Raw genomic sequence first — 20,535 nt, 5'->3', positions numbered from 1 at the left:
AGTGGATTGCGGGTGCGCGAAATATAGTTAGTACAACTAACTATATAGGAGCAATTTCAATGGTTTTGTATGAGTGAAATGTCCAGCTAACTATAACACCCCTAAAACTTATAGTTTTTTGAGTGAATTTCAAAGGTTTTTTAAAAGCCAATTCCTAACTATATAAGGCTTGAAAGCTATGTTTTTTTCAGTGAATTTGCAAGGTTTTTAAAATGCTAATTCCTAACTATATAAGGCCTGAAACCTATGGGTTTTTCAGTGAATATATATATATATATATATATATTACAACAACCCCCTCCACACGAGAGAGGAATGAGTCGCCACTCCATCCGGTTAGTCAAGTTTTTATTTGCAAATCAGCACGTTCTTAAAATATTCAGTCCAATGCATTTCCGTCACCTCCGTGACCTTCGTCAGAGACGAGGCAAGAGCTCCGCAGATTGAGTTAGCAAACAACTTCTCCACACAGCAAGAATGTTTTATATCCGTTTTTGAATGCCCCCTACTGGGCGTTACGTTTGTTAGTTCAGTTCAAGTTTTATGGGATATGTAGTTCGCTGGTTACCTCACAATTCTATCCCTGCAGTGGGTACTGCGTCTGTGAGCTCACCTCTCCAGTGCTCTTCCGGAAGCCTATAACAATGTCCTTTTAAACATTGAAAGGACCCATTACCACAGTCCAGTCCGTGGCGTCACCTACACCCTTCGTGTTTCCACTTCATCCACATGGTCCGTAGTTCGGGTGTTTTGAGGCGCTCTTTGCTGGGTGGTGCGTGTCTCTTGGGCCGGACCAGACACCATATAAATTACAACAACCCCCTCCACACGAGAGAGGAATGAGTCGCCACTCCATCCGGTTAGTCAAGTTTTTATTTGCAAATCAGCACGTTCTTAAAATATTCAGTCCAATGCATTTCGGACACCTCCGTGACCTTCGTCAGAGACGAGGCAAGAGCTCCGCAGATTGAGGTTGCAAACAACTTCTCCACACAGCAAGAATGTTTTATATCCGTTTTTGAATGCCCCCTACTGGGCGTTACGTTTGTTAGTTCAGTTCAAGTTTTATGGGATATGTAGTTTGCTGTTTACCTCACAATTCTATCCCTACAGTGGGTACTGCGTCTGTGAGCTCACCTCTCCAGTGCTCTTCCGGAAGCCTATAACAATGTCCTTTTAAACATTGAAAGGACCCATTACCACAGTCCAGTCCGTGGCGTCACCTACACCCTTCGTGTTTCCACTTCATCCAAATGGTCCGTAGTTCGGGTGTTTTGAGGCGCTCTTTGCTAGGCGGTGCGTGTCTCTTGGGCCGGACCAGACACCATATAAATTACAACAACCCCCTCCACACGAGAGAGGAATGAGTCGCAACTCCATCCGGTTAGTCAAGTTTTTATTTGCAAACCAGCACGTTCTTAAAATATTCAGTCCAATGCATTTCGGTCACCTCCGTGACTTCGTCAGAGACGAGGCAAGAGCTCCGCAGATTGAGGTAGCAAACAACTTCTCCACACAGCAAGAATGTTTTATATCCGTTTTTGAATGCCCCCTACGGGGCGTTACATTTGTTAGTTCAGTTCAAGTTTTATGGGATATGTAGTTCGCTGTTTACCTCACAATTCTATCCCTCCAGTGGGTACTGCGTCTGTGAGCTGACCTCTCCAGTGCTCTTCCGGAAGCCTATAACAATGTCCTTTTAAACATTGAAAGGACCCATTACCACAGTCCAGTCCGTGGCGTCACCTACACCCTTCGTGTTTCCACTTCATCCACATGGTCCGTAGTTCGGGTGTTTTGAGGCGCTCTTTGCTGGGCGGTGCGTGTCTCTTGGGCCGGACCAGACACCATATAAATTACAACAACCCCCTCCACACGAGAGAGGAATGAGTCGCCACTCCATCCGGTTAGTCAAGTTTTTATTTGCAAATCAGCACGTTCTTAAAATATTCAGTCCAATGCATTTCGGTCACCTCCGTGACCTTCGTCAGAGACGAGGCAAGAGCTCTGCAGATTGAGGTAGCAAACAACTTCTCCACACAGCAAGAATGTTTTATATCCGTTTTTGAATGCCCCCTACTGGGCGTTACGTTTGTTAGTTCAGTTCAAGTTTTATGGGATATGTAGTTCGCTGTTTACCTCACAATTCTATCCCTCCAGTGGGTACTGCGTCTGTGAGCTCACCTCTCCAGTGCTCTATATATATATATATATATATATAGCAGAGAAGTCGACACTACCACATCGTAAGGACGACAGCGGACCCAAATGTTCAGTGCATTAAGTTTTTTATTATGCAAATTCCCCGCACCGCCGCCATGACGCGTTTCGAGCCCTCTTGGCCCTTGATCACATGACACGCTATGGAGTGAAATTCAACTATTTAAAGTCACAGTGCACATTGACTCTGAACAGCGTCATCATAGAAATAGAAGCAATATTCATTTCATTGTAGCATATTTAAAAACTAAATATTTGTTTTAAAAAAAAAGAGAGATTGATACCTATTTACAAGTGAAAAAACATATAAATATATCTATATTCACGAGAAAGTAGAAAAATAGAGATAAAACCAATCATTGCTAAAATAGCAAGTTAAAAAAGCTATTTTTGTAACGTATAAAGATACACAATTATATTGGTACAATACTAGGCAATCGCTGTAAAATACAAAGCGAATAGCTAAGAGCTCTATTAACAGATCTCTGGTTACTGCTGCTAGTCAAGAACAAGCTTTAATGTCTTGTTACTAGATGCTGTTCCTAGACAAGTGCAAAGTGTGCATAACTGATAAGAAATAAATATAAAGTGTTAAAAACCAGTGCAAAATTCATGAATTGATTGGTGCAAAAATATGTATTATTGTATTATTACTCAGTCAATATATACATATTAAAACTTAACCCTATTCAACAGGGATATGCCTTACAAATATCTTGGAAGCCACATAAAATCAGTGTGTAAAGACCTTTGCTGTCCTGACATAACCAAGTACTATAGATACCCTTGGGCGCATCTCTGTATAGATTTACCAACAATTTCATAGGCATGTGTAGAATTCCTCACTAGCATTAAGACCTGCTGGATGTTTGCTGTCTAAGTTGAGGATATAATGCGTTTCTAGTTTTCTGAGGATCTCCTCTCAATTGCATAAAACTTTAACAGTTTTAAGTCTCTATTGTGATGGTCATTGAAATGCCTTGCGACAGGATATGACTCGTCATGGTTGGTAATTGCTCTCATGTGCTGTAGCACCCGTTTATGCACTGGGAGCTTGGTGCTCCCAACATATCTCAGAGACCATGGGCATTCAAGCACATATACAGCGTACTCAGTCTTGCAGGTTAAATATTTGGAGATAGGAATTTGTTTGTCTAAAAAGGGTGTGGAGTACGATGTCATGTTGACCCCATGTTTACAGGCCTTGCACGACATGCATTTAAAAAAGCCCGTGCGAGAGCTGAGCCAGTTGGTCTTAGCCAAGACCTCTGGACTGCTACTCACCAGTCTGTCTATTTATTTTTATATATCCACTCATACTCCAATGCAAATTGCTATATATATAATGCATATTTAAATAATGAAGCAAACCACATTCACTGGATGATGTCATCAGTGATGTCATCATTGATGTCATTTGAGATGTCATCAGTGATGTCACTGACCAAGTCATGAATGATGTAATATGTGACATCATCAGCAGTGGATCACGGGTGCGCGAAATATAGTTAGTACAACTAACTATATAGGAGCAATTTCAATGGTTTTGTATGAGTGAAATGTCCAGCTAACTATAACACCCCTAAAACGTATAGTTTTTTGAGTGAATTTCAAAGGTTTTTTAAAAGCTAATTCCTAACTATATAAGACCTGAAACCTATGGTTTTTTCAGTGAATATATATATATATATATATATATATATATATATATATATATATATATAATAAGTAAAACATGTATCCTTTATTCTCAATCTATAATGCATAATTGCATTCCTAATTATTTTATTTAGGCAGCCTTATCCATTAAGACATAATCATTAGTCTCCATAACATTGAGATATTTGTATGAATATTTGCAGTGACTTGATTTACATGGTGAACCCGGTAAAGGCTGGGACCCATGATCACGTGCTGATCCCTCCCTATTGTCAGTATTGTTGGTGCTTCTCCAAGGGTCTGGAACCAGTGTTCAGATCCTTTGGGTTTTCCAGTTTTAGACTAATCTGTCATCAAGTAACTATTTTCTGTCCCATTTAAGGATTTGATCAGATATAGTAATGGATCAACGTAGATCTGAAAAACAAGAGGGACAATGATTGATCTTTGGGTAGGTCTGCTGAAAGTGCTGATGTTAGTAGAAGAAGCGAGATGATGCATGATTTCTCAGTGATGGAGGAGGACATCCAATCCAGGGTAATTCCTTTTATGACAATTTCCAGTAGATTTTCTAGTAAACAGTAGTAGTGAACACTATCAATTATTCTGACTAATCTAGTAGTATGCAGTGCAGTGATGCCGTTTTTGTCCATTGCTGAATTCAATTTAGCTCAGATGGTGATTAAAGCATATTGCACAGACAGGGACTGCAACCCAGTCATTTGGTTATAAGAAAGCAGGTTGTTTTCTTCAAGGAAGTTGGAGATCTGAGCGAATGCTGCTCTTTCGATTAGTTCTTCAAAGAACAGGGTATTCAAGATTGATAAGCAGCTGGCCGAGGCTGCTGGATCGAAGTTGTTTTACTTGATGAGTGGTCTTATGCTGAAAATCATGAGTTCTCCAGCAAAGCTGCTGGAAGATAAATATTTGTTGATGAAGCACATCACTGTCTGCTAGTGGTTGTTGATTATGGGATGATCTTGTGGCAGTCATTGGTCTGAAGCTAATGTAATTCCAAGTTTGAAGTTTGCTGGAAAGAAGCATTGCACTGATGTCTGTTGGTTGATATAGTTTTATTTGTGTTGGTTCTAGATGGCTGAAGGTTTGTTGTTTTATTGGCAAGTTGCCATGTTCTACTTTACCTGCCCACAACTAGCCTCAGGAAAAGAGCAACTCTTAGGAGTGACCCTTGACCTTCCAGGTAGGTCGCTCCCCCCCCCGCTGCAGCTCCACCTGCGCTTGTGCCCTCCATCCCTGGTCTCTTTGATGCCCATCCCTGGGTGCTATTTTTCCTCGCCCCCCGTGCCCACTGCTCACTTTCCCGCAGCTGCTGCCCCTGCGGCCTCGCCCCCCCCCACGCCCATTCGCTTTCCCCTGCCTCCTGCCTCCCAGCTGCTCCTCCCTCCCAGCTCCCCTTAAAATGGCGGCAGCTGCACGGTGAGGAGAGAGACCCTTGACCTTCCAGGTAGGTCCCTCCCCCCCCGCTGCAGCTCCACCTGCCCTTGTGCCCTGCATCCCTGGTCTCTTTGCTGCCCATCCCTGGGTGCTATTTTTCCTCGCCCCCCCCCCATGCCCACTGCTCACTTTCCCGCCCCTGCGGCCCCGCCCCCCGCGCCTATTCGCTTTCCCCTGCCTCCCAGCTGCTCCTCCCTCCCAGCTCCCCTTAAAAGGCGCGCCTAAGGCAAGCCCGTCTGCGCCCGTCCGCACCTGGACTGCGCCCAGCTCCAAAACCTCTGGACCCTGCGAACGCCACAACACCAGACTCCACTACGACGCCAGCAGCCTCCACGCACTCAACACCGGACGAAACCACACCTGCTTCCAGGCCACCCCGAAACTGACCCACGGACCCTTCTCCTGCCGCACCTGCAGCTTCACCTACGACAAAACCACCAAATCTCCAAGGACTGGACCCAACCACCTCCGCTGCATACTCCTCAAGACCCGCTCCGCACGCAAACACGCCGTCGAGCTCTGGGATCTGCTCGATACCTCCGCCCCAGACGTGGCCTTCCTGACCGAGACCTGGTGGAACGACTCCTCGGCGCCGGACATCGCCATACAGCCATCCGGACATCTCGGACGGCTCCAAGATCACCCGTAGGGATCGCGCCAATGGAATCGGAGGAGGAATAGCCATCATCCACAAGTCCCCCCCCCAAGGTCGCCACCCACGCAGACGACACCCTCAACACCACCGAACACCTGCACCTCCGGATCCACACCGACCCCAACACCACCCTCAGAGGAACACTCATCTACAGACCCCCCCGGACCCCGGGCTCAGTTCAGCGACTCCATCGCCGACCTCGCCAGCACCCACGCGCTCGCCTCCACAGACTACATCCTCCTCGGGGACCTGAACTTCCACCTCGAGAACAACAACAACGCAAACTCCGCCACCCTGATCGACAACCTCGCCAACCTCGGCCTCAAACAACTCATCACCACACCCACCCTCACCGCCGGCCACACGCTAGACCCCGTCTTCTCCATAGGCACCCACGTTGCCTTCGACCACGCCACCGAATTCCACTGGACGGACCACCGCTGCATTCATTTCACCTTCAAGAAACCAACCACGCACCACCGCACCCAACAGCTGCCTCGCCGCTGCTGGAGCAAAGTCACCGAAGACCGGCTGATCTCCACCCTCGCCCAAAACCCACCCACCGACCCCACCGACCCAGACGCCGCAGCCCCCAACCTCAGACAGTGGATCGACGACTGCGCCAACACCCTCGCCCCGCTCAAGAAACCCTCCAACAGCAACGCCAGCAAGAGAGCCACCTTGTTCACAGACGAGCTCCAGACATCCAAACGTGCATGCCAGAAACTGGAGAAAAAATGGCTCCACGAACGGACACCGGAAAACCACGCAGCCCACAAGGACGCCACCCGCAGACACCACCACCTCATCAGATTAACCAAGAGATCCTCCTTCAAAGACCACTTGGATAACAATGCACACGGCAGAAAAGAACTCTTCAGCATCGTAAAGGAACTCTCCAACCCCAGCGATAACGCCAACGACATCCCGCCCTCACAAGAACTGTGCGACTCACTAGCCATCTTCTTCCACTGCAAGATCACTGACATCCAAGACAGCTTCAACACCACAACCGCCCGACTACGCCAGACTCCACCTCCCCTGTGAGCACCACCAGCGCCATCCGCCTGACCTCCTGGTCCAACATCAGGTCATCAGCATCTCCTTTGAAAAAGCGACATTCCCGGAAAGCTGGAAGCACGCCAAAATCAACGCCTTCCTCAAGAAACCCAAGGCGGACCCCAAGGACCTAAAGAACTTCCGGCCCATCTCCCTGCTCCCGTTCCCGGCAAAGGTCATCGTGAAAATGGTCAACAGGTAATTGGCCCACCACCTGGAAGACAACAACATCTTGGACCCGTCCCAGTCCGGATTCAGACGAAACCACAGCACCGAGACAGCCCTCATTGCTGCCACAGACGACCTCAGGCGCCAACAACGGCGAAACATCAGCCCTCATCCTCCTGGACCTGTTGGCCGCCTTCGACGCGGTCTGCCATCGCATTCTAAAGACACGCCTACGAGAAGCCGGTATCCAAGAGAAGGCCCTTGACTGGACCACGTCCTTTCTTTCCGGCAGAACCCAGAGCGTCCGCCTCCCACCCTTCTGATCTGAAGCCACAGTCATCATCTGCTGCGTCCCCCAGGGCTCAGCCCGACGCTGTTCAATATCTACATGGCCCCCCTCGCACAAGTGGCCCGCCATCACGACCTCAACATCATCTCCTATGCCGACGACACCCAGCTCATCCTCTCCCTCACCAAGGACCCACACACCACCAAAACCAACCTCCACGAGGGAATGAAGGCTGTCGCCGACTGGATGAGGAGCAACCGTCTGAAGCTGAACCCGGACAAGACGGAGGTACCCTTCCTCGAGCCCGCCCCCTCAGCCTGGGACGACTCCTGGTGGCCGACCACACTGGGAACAGCATCAACACCCACAGACCATGCACGCAACCTAGGATTCATCCTCGACTCCTCCCTCTCCATGGCTAAGCAGGTCAACACCATCTTCTCCTCATGCTACAACACCCTCCGCATGCTCCGCAGGATCTACAAGTGGATCATGACCAAAACAAGAAGAACGGTGACACAGGCCCTCGTCAGCAGCAGACTGGACTACGGCAACGCACTCTACGCAGGAATCCCAGCCAAACACCTACGATGACTACAACGCATCCAAAACGCCTCCGCCCGACTGATCGTCAAAGTCCCCCGCCACAGCCGCATCACCCCCCCACCCGAGAGACCTACACTGGCTCCCCGTCGACAAGAGGATCACCTTCAAGCTCCTCACCCACGCACACAAAGCACTCCACAACGCCGGACCAGACTACCTTAACAGCAGACTCAGCTTCTACACCCCCACCCGCCAGCTCCGCTCCGTCAGCCTCGCCCTCGCCGCTGTCCCCCGCATCCAACGAACGACTTCTGGCGGCAGATCCTTCTCCTACCTCACCGCCAAGACCTGGAACACCCTCCCTACCCCCATACGACAGACCCAAGACCTACTCGCCTTCAGAAGACTCCTCAACACCTGGCTCTTCGAGCAGTAGCAGTACCACCCCACCCCTCCCCTCAGCCCCTTGAGACCCTCACGGGTAAGTAGCGAGCTCTACAAGTACTCTGATTGATTGATTGATTGACCACATGTAAACAGAGGTGATTGACAATCCTCAGCAGCACCCCTCACCCCAGGAAATATCAGCCAATGCCAGGGTTCTCCAAAGTCTGTCCTGGAGAGCTGGATCCAGGCCACATTTTTTGCATATCCACATTTAGATAAATGTACTTATCTTAAAAATCTGGCATGGATCCGGCGCTCCAGGACTGACTTTGGAGAAGCCTGGCCTATGCAGATCAACCCCAATCACTGATGCAGCTCAGATCAAACTCTGATTCCCCTGTTCTTATCTTCTTAATGTTAGCATTTCTTTCCTCCATCGTACTCAAACGTTTGCTGCTGATTACACTGTCCGCAATGTACTGTGTACAGTGCCCAAGTATTATTATGCTTCACCTCCTAGATGTTCTTTTGCATGAAGCAATACCCACTACTGAAATCAATGTAAACTTAATTTGCATTTCATGTATCTACATATGCTGTATGTAACCAATGTAACTAGAGAATCAAAACTATATTTTCGTTTCAAATATGTTACTTGATCTATATAATCTGGCTTGGCGTGAACGTTGTGTCTATGCAAGAATTGTGCTACCCCTGCCATTACCATATCACCTTGTTGTTTCATTCATTGCCATCATGCTTCAAAGCCATTATGTTTTCCCATGTTGTTCTCTGTAGGCACAATAAACATACTTGTCCAGCCTCCTGGTGCTAAACCTGCACGCCAGGCTCATTGCTACTAATAGTTATTCACTTTGATAACTTTATTTCGGTCAAAGACCATAAAAGTGCAATAAAATATATACAAGCACAGTGATAAAACATAAATACATTAGAATTAAAAAGTTATTAAACTTTGGTTATCAAAGGTATGATAAAGGATAGAAAACAGCAGTCCGTTATTTCTTGTGAATAAAAACAGTTCTCCTCCGCCACATGCCTAGTAAAAACCGGGAAACGGCAAAAACAATAGGTGGGGCAGTGTCATAAGTTAGCGCTCTACAGGCGTGTGCACAGTGTCTGAAACCAAGATTTTTGCATAATGGGATAATCCAGCATTTTCGAATTTCACTATATGCTGGACAAAAGAAAAGAATATGTGCGATGTCTTCTCTAGCATAATTACAGGCAGGGCAGTTTGCCTTCGTCATTTTTGCCCATCTGGATGTCAGTGCCCCAACCGGTAAAGAGCCGTGCCTCAGTTGGATGTATAGTTTCCTTGCTAGTGGAGGCTGCACCAGGTCCAGAAACACCTCCGTCCTGTATTCGACTTTTACTGTGAGGAACTCAGTTGACAGTCTGCCCAGGGAGGTAGAACAATGTAGCAATTTAAGATTGTACGATTTTACAGCTGCCACCAGTACAGTCCTTTGCATCCTCATGCAGCTGTCCTCCGGTGTGTTCCAAAGTTGGGGAAGGCCAATTTGATAAAAGAGAGTCTTGACATGGACCAACCAAGGTATATTCTTGTTCATTAGCTGCCCCCAAATAGTGTTAAATTCTGCTCTAAAGGGTTCGAGCTCTGGCACAGACCAGAGCCTTCTCCAGTAGAGCAGGGGTCGTGCAGCCACCAAGTCAGTAATAGGTTCCAGACCCAGGTCCAGACGTAATGGTAGGAGGGGTGTGCTTTGTGGGAGACCAAACAGATGTCGCATAAAGGACTGCTCTACTTTCATTAGGTTACATGCATTAGTGTGTCCCCAGAGTTCGGCAGCATACAAAGCAGCAGACCTAACCTGTGTTTTGTATATCTCTAGGGCAGGGGTAGCCGGTTTAAAAGTTGAGGCATTATGGAGTCTACCTACACCTCCCATGATCTGTGCAAGTCTCAAAGAAGATTTAGAGACTTGATGGTCCCATGTAAAGTGCTCAGTCAAAGTCACCCCCAGGTATATAAAGGTCTTGACTCGCTCAAGTGGGGTTCCATTCAGTGTGGGGTTTGGACAGGTGTGCCTCGGGGGGTTGAAGATCATGAACTTGGTTTTCTCCAAGTTGATCTCCAATCCCCGCGAGGCACAAAAAGAGACAAAGCCGTCCAAAACCCGCTGGATGCCCGATGATGTCTGCGACAACAACAGGGTGTCATCCGCGAACATCAGAGCGGGCACCCTACCAGTAGCTAGGCGTGGAACATCGTTATCCCTGACATAATTAAGTCTATCTATTAGGCCATTAACATACAAACTAAAGAGAGTAGGGGCCAGTAGGCAACCCTGTCGTACGCCCCGGGTAACAGGGAAGCGGTCAGATAATTCCCCGTTTTTCCCACACCTCACCTGGGCGTAGTTCCCAGTATGAAGTCGAGTTAGGGCATCTAATAACTAAGGAGGGAGACCAAGTTCCTCCAACACCTTCCAGAGCCTCTCCCTAGGAACCAGATCGAATGCGGCCCGCAAGTCCACAAAAACAAGGTAGAGGCTGCCACCCTCTACTCTTGCAGATTTCCAATATAGGACCTGCAGGCGAAAGATCTGGTCCAAAGTCGAGACCCCTGATCTAAAACCGGCTTGAAGGGTGGTCAAGATTTTATTTTCCTCCATCCAGCCCAGTAATCTCTCCAGTAGGATTCGGCCCATCAACTTCTGGGTCGTATCGAGTAAACTAATTGGTCTATAATTTGATGGAGCCTCTGGACAGCCCTTCTTAAAAATTGGAACAATCTCAGCTCCCAGCCAGGTCTTAGGTACTGGGGAACCCTGTAGGACAGCATTAAACAGAACCATCAAGTATGGGGCCCAGATTTTTGGCTGGGAACGAAAAAGATCTCCAGGGAGCTTGTCCAGACCCGGAGCCTTATTCGGGAGCAATTTCTCTATTGCCAATTCAACTTCCCTGAGTGTAATATGGACTAAGCTATTAGTGGAAGTCTTGTTGTGGGCATCCTGACTCACTATAGAGAATCCAGGGCCCAAGGCCTCCAGCAGTCTACACTCGTGCGGGGGGTCTGGGGCCATAGGAATCTCAGGAGCTTGGTTGGAGCTATGATTTTGACAGGGGGAAGTCCCTGAGCCCGGGGCCCCCAGCAGTCGACACTCGTGCGGGAGGTCCCGGGCCGTACAGGTGCGTGGAACCGGGAACCCGTGTCCCAAGGCCCCCGGCAATCGGCTCTCATACAGGGGGCCTGGGGCCACGGGAATCTCAGGGCCCTGGTTGGAATTGTAATCTTGGCAGGGGGAGGTCCCAGAGCCCGGGGCCCCCAGCAGTCGACACTCGTGCGGGAGGTCCCGGGCCGTACAGGTAATAGTTATGAGGATCTACGCTGTCTCTTCCTTGCCTCCCTTTAGAGAAGCCATGGAGCTGCTGCAACGAGCACTGACACCTGGTTCTTTGAGTCCTGAACCCCATTCTTTATTTGCAGCCCATATCCCTCTCTCCAGACGCTGGTGCAGTGCTTAGGCCTACTCTGTGCTAAGCACTCACTCCCTGCTAGCAGACAGTCGTGCATACGAGCAAACAGTTCCCAAAGCACCTACAGCCATCCACCTTCACCCATACTGAGTGGCTCTGCTTTGATGGGGGCTGCAGCAAAGACATTCTCCATGTGCCCTGCCCAGGCCTGTCAGAGCTCAATTCCCCATCCCATGTCCCATATCTAGCTCCCTGTCACAGCACACTCCTGGAGTATGAGGCACTGCAGCTCGGCTTTTTGGCACCCCGTATCACCCTAGTCCTTAAGTCATCATCCAGAGTAGACAAGATGGAGGTGCTTGCAAACATTGATAGGCGTACATAAAAGAGGTCTATTGACTCCCTGCCTCCTGCTTCACTTAACACAGTATACATCTCTCATAATCATCACTTGCGAAGAGCCCCAGGTGTGCATCAGTCATACCCTCCCCCCATGTCACCCGCAACACTTGCCCCAAGCAACATGTAACAGAGCTTTTGCACCAGCACATCAGTGGAGGGGAGACACAGCTTCATGGTGGATTGGTCTAGTTTGTCTCCTAAACCCCTCCCAAGAGGCGAGCTCCCTCCCTCAACCAACTCCAACTGCGTCCATCCTATCCTTTTAAAATACACCACTGACAACGTGCTTTGGTGCCTTAAAAGTTAGCAGTTTATTTAAACATAACATGGTTATACATATCGCAATTTTCATTGTCATTCATAACATCCATGTTAACACATTTACTGTCTTTGCAATTTTAATTCTTTCGGTCCGTTCTTGGTCATTATCTGCTTTCAGAGAGACCAATTTCTGGGGAGGGGCCCAGATGTCTGGGCCTCTGTTTAAACGGTGCTAGGCTTCAACTTGCTACTGACTTGGTGGGTGTCCGTCAGGACCTGCCCAGGCTGCAAGTACCGTCTTGCTTGCCTTTAACCCCTTCTTGGCCCATCCCTGCTCCTCCAGATCCCTTCTGTGTGGCATCCCAAGGACCCTGTTTGAGCATTTCATCTATCCAGTATGAGGCTGAGTTCTGACATCTTGCTCCCTCGGTACCCCTGCCGTGAGGCATCCCAAGGGCCCTGCAGGAGCATCACATCTATTCTGTCTGTGGCTGTGTGCCGTTCTTAGCTCCCTCAGTGCCCCTGCCATGAGGCATCCCAAGGACACTGTGTGAGCCTTCCATCTACCTCTAGTAATTTATCATTTTTGTCTATCTTTCTAGGGTTTCTTCCGCTTCACCTCTACCCTTGCGGCTGCGACGCCTGTCTCTTTCTGGAGTGGGTGGGATTCCTTCTTTGTTTTCCACGAGGGGGGAGTGTGTGCTCAGTGGACCTTGTGCCCCTTTTTATCCCCCCTCACCTCTCAACAGCTCGCCCCCAGATTGGGGGGGCTGTAGCTTGCCCTGGGGCGACCATCTTGATTGTTCCATTTCGCAGCCTTTGCGACTTGGAGGGGGGAGCTTCCCGCTTCCGGGCGGCATTTGTCCGGGGCCCCTCGGCTTCACCTTCCCCAGCCCAGGCTCCAGTCTGCCCATCCCAGCTGCCATCTTTGAAGCCACAGAGAGGGCCGCACTTGGCGTTAAATGCAGGTCATGGAGTGAATGCAGCTGCATACCTGGAATCCTGCATTCCCGTTTTCCATCACCAAGCCCACAGGTGACACCGAGGCTCCTCCCTGGCCAGTGGTGTACATAAAAAGCATCCCTTACAGCAGCACGTGTTTAAGATTCCCCCTTCTTTAGGTCTCGGCTAGCGTAGGCTGCGCTTGCGCAGTCTCGCTGGTTTAGGTCTCGGCTAGCGTAGGCTGCGCTTGCACATTCTCGCTGGCGAGATTTTATGTTTTCTAGTATGGGGCTTAAACAAGCCAGCTCTTCTCCATTGGCTGGCTTCCTAAACGGCGGCCGTTCATTGGAGAAGAGCTTTGTCTGTCACTTTAAGCCCCGTCCGTTTCGGATTGAGGGGTGTTTTGTTTCCTGTTCTTTCGCTCTGTGACGTCATCAGGAAAAAACACGCCCCCCCAGTCTGAAAAGGACGGGGCTTACAGACTCCTGCGAGAAGCTCCTACTCCTCCATGACGGACCTCTGCTGCTCGGTTTCCCACCCACCTCTCCCATCTAAAGTCTGGCAACACCGAAGCCCTCTTCCAGCACCAGCCGTACCCAGTGCCACCCCGTCTTCAGCAGCCACTGCTGCTGAGCGTGCTCCCCTCCACGTCTGCGGTAATTGCAAACACAACAGTGATGGACAGAATGTGGATCAATGTCACACATTCACCCCAGTCCAAAGATCTGGGCCCAAATCCATCGTTTTTCCACTCCACACCACCCTGGGTTAGACAATGGCGATATGCAAATCAGCGCTGACCCTGTGCCCCATGGGAACAGTCCAGTCCGAACTACAAAAGCCATGTCCTTCCCAGAACGGAAACAAGCATCCGAGGACCGGCCCGGTTTCGAGGTAACACCTCTCATCAGCCCGGCTAGCTTGATTCCAGTGGTGTGGAGTGCCTGGGACTCACGTCTGAGCATCCCCAGTACACTTAGAGCGGTAATTGCAAACACAACAGTGATGGACAGAATGTGGATCAATGTCACACATTCACCCCAGTCCAAAGATCTGGGCCCAAATCCATCGTTTTTCCACTCCACACCACCCTGGGTTAGACAATGGAGATATGCAAATCAGCGCTGACCCTGTGCCCCATGGGAACAGTCCAGTCCGAACTACAAAAGCCATGTCCTTCCCAGAACGGAAACAAGCATCCGAGGACCGGCCCGGTTTTGAGGTAACACCTCTCATCAGCCCGGCTAGCTTGATTCCAGTGGTGTGGAGTGCCTGGGACTCACGTCTGAGCATCCCCAGTACACTTAGAGCGGTAATTGCAAACACAACAGTGATGGACAGAATGTGGATCAATGTCACACATTCACCCCAGTCCAAAGATCTGGGCCCAAATCCATCGTTTTTCCACTCCACACCACCCTGGGTTAGACAATGGCGATATGCAAATCAGCGCTGACCCTGTGCCCCATGGGAACAGTCCAGTCCGAACTACAAAAGCCATGTCCTTCCCAGAACGGAAACAAGCATCCGAGGACCGGCCCGGTTTCGAGGTAACACCTCTCATCAGCCCGGCTAGCTTGATTCCAGTGGTGTGGAGTGCCTGGGACTCACGTCTGAGCATCCCCAGTACACTTAGAGCGGTAATTGCAAACACAACAGTGATGGACAGAATGTGGATCAATGTCACACATTCACCCCAGTCCAAAGATCTGGGCCCAAATCCATCGTTTTTCCACTCCACACCACCCTGGGTTAGACAATGGCGATATGCAAATCAGCGCTGACCCTGTGCCCCATGGGAACAGTCCAGTCCGAACTACAAAAGCCATGTCCTTCCCAGAACGGAAACAAGCATCCGAGGACCAGCCCGGTTTCGAGGTAACACCTCTCATCAGCCCGGCTAGCTTGATTCCAGTGGTGTGGAGTGCCTGGGACTCACGTCTGAGCATCCCCAGTACACTTAGAGCGGTAATTGCAAACACAACAGTGATGGACAGAATGTGGATCAATGTCACACATTCACCCCAGTCCAAAGATCTGGGCCCAAATCCATCGTTTTTCCACTCCACACCACCCTGGGTTAGACAATGGCGATATGCAAATCAGCGCTGACCCTGTGCCCCATGGGAACAGTCCAGTCCGAACTACAAAAGCCATGTCCTTCCCAGAACGGAAACAAGCATCCGCATTCACCCCAGTCCAAAGATCTGGGCCCAAATCCATCGTTTTTCCACTCCACACCACCCTGGGATGCTTGTTTCCGTTCTGGGAAGGACATGGCTTTTGTAGTTCGGACTGGACTGTTCCCATGGGGCACAGGGTCAGCGCTGATTTGCATATCGCCATTGTCTAACCCAGGGTGGTGTGGAGTGGAAAAACGATGGATTTGGGCCCAGATCTTTGGACTGGGGTGAATGTGTGACATTGATCCACATTCTGTCCATCATTGTTGTGTTTGCAGTTACCGCTCTAAGTGTACTGGGGATGCTCAGACGTGAGTCCCAGTTACTCCACACCACTGGAATCAAGCTAGCCGGGCTGAAGAGAGGTGTTACCTCGAAACCGGGCCGGTCCTCGGATGCTTGTTTCCGTTCTGGGAAGGACATGGCTTTTGTAGTTCGGACTGGACTGTTCCCATGGGGCACAGGGTCAGCGCTGATTTGCATATCGCCATTGTCTAACCCAGGGTGGTGTGGAGTGGAAAAACGATGGATTTGGGCCCAGATCTTTGGACTGGGGTGAATGTGTGACATTGATCCACATTCTGTCCATCATTGTTGTGTTTGCAGTTACCGCTCTAAGTGTACTGGGGATGCTCAGACGTGAGTCCCAGTTACTCCACACCACTGGAATCAAGCTAGCCGGGCTGAAGAGAGGTGTTACCTCGAAACCGGGCCGGTCCTCGGATGCTTGTTTCCGTTCTGGGAAGGACATGGCTTTTGTAGTTCGGACTGGGCTGTTCCCATGGGGCACAGGGTCAGCGCTGATTTGCATATCGCCATTGTCTAACCCAGGGTGGTGTGGAGTGGAAAAACGATGGATTTGGGCCCAGATCTTTGGACTGGGGTGAATGTGTGACATTGATCCACATTCTGTCCATCATTGTTGTGTTTGCAGTTACCGCTCTAAGTGTACTGGGGATGCTCAGACGTGAGTCCCAGTTACTCCACACCACTGGAATCAAGCTAGCCGGGCTGAAGAGAGGTGTTACCTCGAAACCGGGCCGGTCCTCGGATGCTTGTTTCCGTTCTGGGAAGGACATGGCTTTTGTAGTTCGGACTGGACTGTTCCCATGGGGCACAGGGTCAGCGCTGATTTGCATATCGCCATTGTCTAACCCAGGGTGGTGTGGAGTGGAAAAACGATGGATTTGGGCCCAGATCTTTGGACTGGGGTGAATGTGTGACATTGATCCACATTCTGTCCATCATTGTTGTGTTTGCAGTTACCGCTCTAAGTGTACTGGGGATGCTCAGACGTGAGTCCCAGTTACTCCACACCACTGGAATCAAGCTAGCCGGGCTGAAGAGAGGTGTTACCTCGAAACCGGGCCGGTCCTCGGATGCTTGTTTCCGTTCTGGGAAGGACATGGCTTTTGTAGTTCGGACTGGACTGTTCCCATGGGACACAGGGTCAGCGCTGATTTGCATATCGCCATTGTCTAACCCAGGGTGGTGTGGAGTGGAAAAACGATGGATTTGGGCCCAGATCTTTGGACTGGGGTGAATGTGTGACATTGATCCACATTCTGTCCATCATTGTTGTGTTTGCAGTTACCGCTCTAAGTGTACTGGGGATGCTCAGACGTGAGTCCCAGTTACTCCACACCACTGGAATCAAGCTAGCCGGGCTGAAGAGAGGTGTTACCTCGAAACCGGGCCGGTCCTCGGATGCTTGTTTCCGTTCTGGGAAGGACATGGCTTTTGTAGTTCGGACTGGACTGTTCCCATGGGGCACAGGGTCAGCGCTGATTTGCATATCGCCATTGTCTAACCCAGGGTGGTGTGGAGTGGAAAAACGATGGATTTGGGCCCAGATCTTTGGACTGGGGTGAATGTGTGACATTGATCCACATTCTGTCCATCATTGTTGTGTTTGCAGTTACCGCTCTAAGTGTACTGGGGATGCTCAGACGTGAGTCCCAGTTACTCCACACCACTGGAATCAAGCTAGCCGGGCTGAAGAGAGGTGTTACCTCAAAACCGGGCCGGTCCTCGGATGCTTGTTTCCGTTCTGGGAAGGACATGGCTTTTGTAGTTCGGACTGGACTGTTCCCATGGGGCACAGGGTCAGCGCTGATTTGCATATCGCCATTGTCTAACCCAGGGTGGTGTGGAGTGGAAAAACGATGGATTTGGGCCCAGATCTTTGGACTGGGGTGAATGTGTGACATTGATCCACATTCTGTCCATCATTGTTGTGTTTGCAGTTACCGCTCTAAGTGTACTGGGGATGCTCAGACGTGAGTCCCAGTTACTCCACACCACTGGATTCAAGCTAGCCGGGCTGAAGAGAGGTGTTACCTCGAAACCGGGCCGGTCCTCGGATGCTTGTTTCCGTTCTGGGAAGGACATGGCTTTTGTAGTTCGGACTGGACTGTTCCCATGGGGCACAGGGTCAGCGCTGATTTGCATATCGCCATTGTCTAACCCAGGGTGGTGTGGAGTGGAAAAACGATGGATTTGGGCCCAGATCTTTGGACTGGGGTGAATGTGTGACATTGATCCACATTCTGTCCATCATTGTTGTGTTTGCAGTTACCGCTCTAAGTGTACTGGGGATGCTCAGACGTGAGTCCCAGTTACTCCACACCACTGGAATCAAGCTAGCCGGGCTGAAGAGAGGTGTTACCTCGAAACCGGGCCGGTCCTCGGATGCTTGTTTCCGTTCTGGGAAGGACATGGCTTTTGTAGTTCGGACTGGACTGTTCCCATGGGGCACAGGGTCAGCGCTGATTTGCATATCGCCATTGTCTAACCCAGGGTGGTGTGGAGTGGAAAAACGATGGATTTGGGCCCAGATCTTTGGACTGGGGTGAATGTGTGACATTGATTCACATTCTGTCCATCATTGTTGTGTTTGCAGTTACCGCTCTAAGTGTACTGGGGATGCTCAGACGTGAGTCCCAGTTACTCCACACCACTGGAATCAAGCTAGCCGGGCTGAAGAGAGGTGTTACCTCGAAACCGGGCCGGTCCTCGGATGCTTGTTTCCGTTCTGGGAAGGACATGGCTTTTGTAGTTCGGACTGGACTGTTCCCATGGGGCACAGGGTCAGCGCTGATTTGCATATCGCCATTGTCTAACCCAGGGTGGTGTGGAGTGGAAAAACGATGGATTTGGGCCCAGATCTTTGGACTGGGGTGAATGTGTGACATTGATCCACATTCTGTCCATCATTGTTGTGTTTGCAGTTTCCCCTCCACGTCTGAGCCCACCCGAAAAAACCTGCCACTTCCCATGCCCCCTCCTCTTACAGACTCGGGGCCATCCCCACTCCCCAGCAGCACGCGCTGTCCCACGCACTGCTCCCTCAGCAGCCACCCCAGACCCCTCCGTTCCAGTACCCTCAGCAGCCCCCCAGACCCCTCCGTTCCATTACCCTCAGCAGACCCCTCCGTTCCAGTGAGCACGCGCCCTTTAATCCTGCCACCAGTCCCCTCTCCACACTCTGCAACCATCCCTCCTCGCGTCACCCCTTCTCCGCAGCTGGGTCTGCCTGGCTCTCACCCTCCTTCCAGCCCTCTCCCCTGCACGACCAATGCCCCTCCCCAATAGCCATCTTCCTCGCCTCCTGCCGTACGAGCCCACTCCTCTCCGGCGGCTGTCTCCTACCTCACCGCTGGCGGTGCCTGAAACACTCGGCAGCATGGATACCGGCGGGCTCGGCTCCTCGGGAGGCCACGGCGGCCTGGGCGGCTTCTTCAGAGGGGCGGGACCCAGGTATTCTCATGCGGATCTGGTGTGAGTGGAGGGCTAGCTGGGTGGTCGGGCTCAAGGTGAGGTAACACGAGGCTGGGGTAATGGCTCCTGGCGTTAAGCCAGTCTTCAGGCGTAGTCAGGGTATCGATAAGGGACGGCGTGATGATAATGGGGGTTCCTTCCCTACGACCCATTAGGGTTATTCATCAAAATGTACCCGCTTCAGTAATCTTTGGGTGGTTTACGTACCCTGGTTGAGATAATCCACGAAGCCACAGAAAGATTGGATGCAAGACCTTTGCTTACAGGAGTACGAAGGTTCCCAGGAGCGAATACGATTCTTGGTGAATACGTCCTAATACACTATAAATGAGTTAACTGAGACAATATATTTCTGTGGGGTGGTGGGTTAATTGTGCGGGGAGGGAAAGATGAGTCACATAATGGGTAGGTGGGCAAGAGGTGTTAGGACGCGGTCGGGAGGTGGAAAACGTGGGTCGTGAATTAAAAGATAAGGCCTTCCCAGTGAGAACCGTTGATTTGCGAGAGGGAGGGGTTAGAGCTTATTCTACTCAAGTTTTCACATTCATCCTACTCAGCATTCCTAGTGTTAAAAATATATTTCTGTGTAATTGAAAACAAATGAAGGCACTAAAAGCAACAGTATCCAACCCCATATTCATGTCTGTAAATGCACATTTATGGCTGTAAGTACCCAAAATTATCCTTGGCAAATATTCTCAAAAGGATTCCTGGTCACTGGAGTTTGCATCTGAGCGGTGCTGCAAGTTGTCCATAAAATACTGCACATTGTGCGACTTAGAATGCTTCAAGCGTGGGAATTGTGCAGCACACAGTTTCGGAATATTAGCCTTATCTGATGGCACTGCTCCTCCTGCCCGCGCTCTGCCGGGCAGAGGAGGATCTGGACTTCCCGATCTACGACAACAAGGACCGGGTGCTAGAGCGGACGGAGTGCGGCTTGAAGCCGGCCTTGAAGCGCTATGAGGTGCTGTGCGTCTATTACCACCAGCCCGTGGGGCTCGACAGGATCTCGCACAAGCGCTTTCAGCTGACGGAGATGGTGCTGGAGGTGAGTGCAA

The sequence above is a fragment of the Lissotriton helveticus genome, chromosome 1_1 (assembly GCF_964261635.1).
Source record: "Lissotriton helveticus chromosome 1_1, aLisHel1.1, whole genome shotgun sequence".
Lineage (NCBI taxonomy): Eukaryota > Metazoa > Chordata > Amphibia > Caudata > Salamandridae > Lissotriton > Lissotriton helveticus.
Note: the sequence above shows the minus strand (reverse complement) of the source record.